This window comes from Pteropus alecto, unplaced genomic scaffold, assembly GCF_000325575.1.
Source record: "Pteropus alecto unplaced genomic scaffold, ASM32557v1 scaffold21, whole genome shotgun sequence".
In the NCBI taxonomy this organism is placed as follows: domain Eukaryota; kingdom Metazoa; phylum Chordata; class Mammalia; order Chiroptera; family Pteropodidae; genus Pteropus; species Pteropus alecto.
The window spans coordinates 6,805,069-6,808,274 of NW_006436282.1; the positions used below are offsets into that span (position 1 = coordinate 6,805,069).

The window sequence follows — 3,206 nt, forward strand, 5'->3', positions numbered from 1 at the left end:
ATTTTATAGTCTAGCCCCAAACTAAATGTCCAACATCATCACTCTCTCCACACAAGTCCTGGTTTGGCACTCAGACACACCAGGCTTTGGAATAATAATTTATCTTTGAAAAAATTTCTACTTCTGACAGAACTGCCTTTCTCCTCTACTCTATCTGTTAAATTCCTGCTTCCTTTTTAAGGTGTAACTCCCTTATCATCCTTCTATAAAACCTTTACAAATTTCTGAAAGCACGTTTCATTATTCATTCCTCTATAATACTAGTTTATTCTTTGTCCTATTATAGAACATCCTGCATTGTGTTATATGATTCATGTATACTTTCCCTTTTATTATTGTAGATCAGTTCTTATTCATGAGAGGCAGTGAAATATATAGTTTTAGACTTAATGTTTCTGTGGTCAAGTGGACCTGGAGTAAAATCCTAGATTAAGTGGCTTTCTGGTAAATGTCAGATTAATTAATTAATTAACTAAATGAACTGAGAACCATTCCATGTATCAATCTAATCTTTATCTCAAGAAATTCCTCTCCTTTCATAGGATCAATGCATTCTTTGAAGGTCCTATTCCCTTTTATTTTTTAAAAAACTAATCTCGCTTAGTGTATAGAAATGAAAAATGAATTTAGAAACATGCTACACAAATGTCCATTTCATACTCTGGTAAAATATTATTGTTAAATGAGTGGGTTGAAGAAGACAATATATGGTCCCTTCCACTTCCCATAGTCTCTGATCTCAAGGGGCACAACCCTGTTGTGTGGTAGGCTTATGTTTAGCCATGCCTTATAAAGATTTTATGACATCATTAAAATTATAATTGTGCATCATCTAATTATGTCATTAACACATACAAATTATGTGATTAGAGCTATTTACATTAAACATGTAATTAGATCAAATTATGCTAATAGGCAAATGTAAGATAATTAACTAAAATTAATTTTAAAATCAGAGAAATTAACTCAGATAAACCACATTCAGATATCATTACATATTAGAAATAAGCAAGTAAATATTCCTGTTTTATCAGTACTCAGTCAACATGTCTTCCTGCCTCCTTCTTTCTCTAATCCAAACTCCATATACAGTAGAGTTACCAGTATAAAATACAGATTCAGCATGTTACTTCTTGGCTTAAAAATCTTCAGTGGCAGTTTTTTCTTGATAAAAACAATCCGTACTTCTACCCCTGAAGAGTAGAATTGGCCTTAACTTGCAGTAAGTTCTCTGTGTCTTTCTAGTGAATTATTGAACCTGAGAGTGGTTTGAGGAAACCCCTGAACTTGTAGTTGGTGTTAGAAGTAAGGATAAACTTACGTGGACTCTTCCTTCTAACTTTGCAATTAGATCTTAACTCCTAGCAGTTGGAGTCAAAAGTCTTGAGAAGACTTGGCCTTAACTTTGCGTTTGGCTAACTCTGGGTAGCAGCTTTTGTTCAAATATTGGCAATAATTTCAATGGCAACTTTGGCTTCTTCCTGTAGATTTTAATATTTAAAACTACCATTGTAATTCTACTGAAAGTAGTTTATAGTTTCTATTTGATTTCTCATCCAAGAATTATTTTAAGTATTCTTTATAATATCCAGGTTAGAAATTTATTTATTTATTTATTTAACTCCTACAGCACCTGGTATTCCTAGGTGGTCTCCCATCCAAATACTAACCAGGCTCGACCCTGCTTAGTTTCCAAGATCAGACGAGATAGGGCACTTTCAGGGCGGCATGGCTGGAGACCTGAATTTCCATTTGTTAATTTCATATTTTGTTAAAATTTAGTCAGTGAATTAGGCCTGTATCAATGTTTTTTGTCTTTATAAGTAGTTTGATTATACTGTGTTTGGACATAGATTTCTTTGAGTTTATACTGTTAAGAATTTGCTCAGCTTCTTAAATCTTAAGTATGTGTCTTTCGCCAAGCCTCGGAAGTTTTCAGCAATTTCAATATTTTTTTAGCTTCTTACTCTTTCTTCTTTCCTTCTGGGATTTTGATGAAACAAACATTAGACCTTTTATTATGAAGCAGGTCCTGAAGCTCTGTTCATTTTTCAATATTTTTTTCTTCTGCTCTTTAGATTGGATAATTTTTATTGATCTATCTTTAAGCTCACTGAACCTTTCCTTTGTCACCTCCATTTTACTCCTGAGTTTATTCAATAAGTTTCTATTTGCCTTTTCTAAAGTTTTCATTTTATTCTCCTTTTATTTCTTTGCTGATACTTTCTTTTTAATTTGTTGAATGCTTATGATTGTTCATTTGTCATTTTTATAATTACTGATTTAAAAATATCCTCAGATAGCTCAGACATTTATGTCATCTTATTTTTGGGAACTGTTAATTTTCTTTTTCATTAAATATTGAGATTTTCATAATTTTTTTTTTCATTCCAAGTAATTTTGGATTGTATCCTGGCCATTCTGAACATTACATTATAAGCCTCTGGGTCTTATATAAGTTCTATGAATAATATTGATAATTTTTTTGACTGTTGATGGGCAATCAACCTGTAGGTCAGAATGTTTTGATAGACAAGCTACAATTTCTAAGCCACCTACTCTGTGCTGTGATCAGTTCAATTTTCATAGATTTTGCACTGCTATTCAGATTTGTCCCATGTGCGCACCACTCACTGATTCATCTGACATCTGTATAAAGTCTGTGCATTAGCTCAGTCTTAAAGTCTTTGGTATATAAAAATAGGTCTAGTAATGTATAAATTGAGAAATCCCAGGAGTTCATTAACAACTTTATGGGTAATTCTCCTGAGCTTCTTGCTTTATGCAATCATTCGGATAATTTCTAGTTCCCTGAAATTCTTTTTTTTTTTCTTTAAATTCCTCTGACCAGAAAACCTTTCACATCCATAGATGTATCATGCCCAGGGCCAAGTGGCAAAAGAACAGAGAATAACAAACAAAAAAACAAACAAACAAACAAATAAAAAGCAATGAGATTCTTCCCTGCTGTCTTGTAACTGCATCTTCAACACACAGACAAGGAGGTTACACACCCTCGGAGTTTGAGGTTCTGCAGGATCACAGTGGTACTACTCTTAAACTGCTGTCACAGCTGCCACCATAAAATTTCTTTGGGGCGGGGGAGCAAGACAATACAGGAAAAAGAATGAAAGAATGATAAAACAGGATTTCACTTTCTCTGAGCTGAGGAGTTCCCTTTCCCGCTCCTAGAGTCAGAACTAAAG

At 33.4% G+C, this 3,206-nt stretch overlaps 1 pseudogene; it reads right to left on the minus strand.

Annotated features, from left to right (window-relative positions):
- Window positions 1–1,621: 1,621 nt before the first annotated feature.
- Window positions 1,622–1,740, minus strand: LOC112479837 (annotated as a pseudogene).
- Between the last annotated feature and the right edge of the window lie 1,466 nt (window positions 1,741–3,206).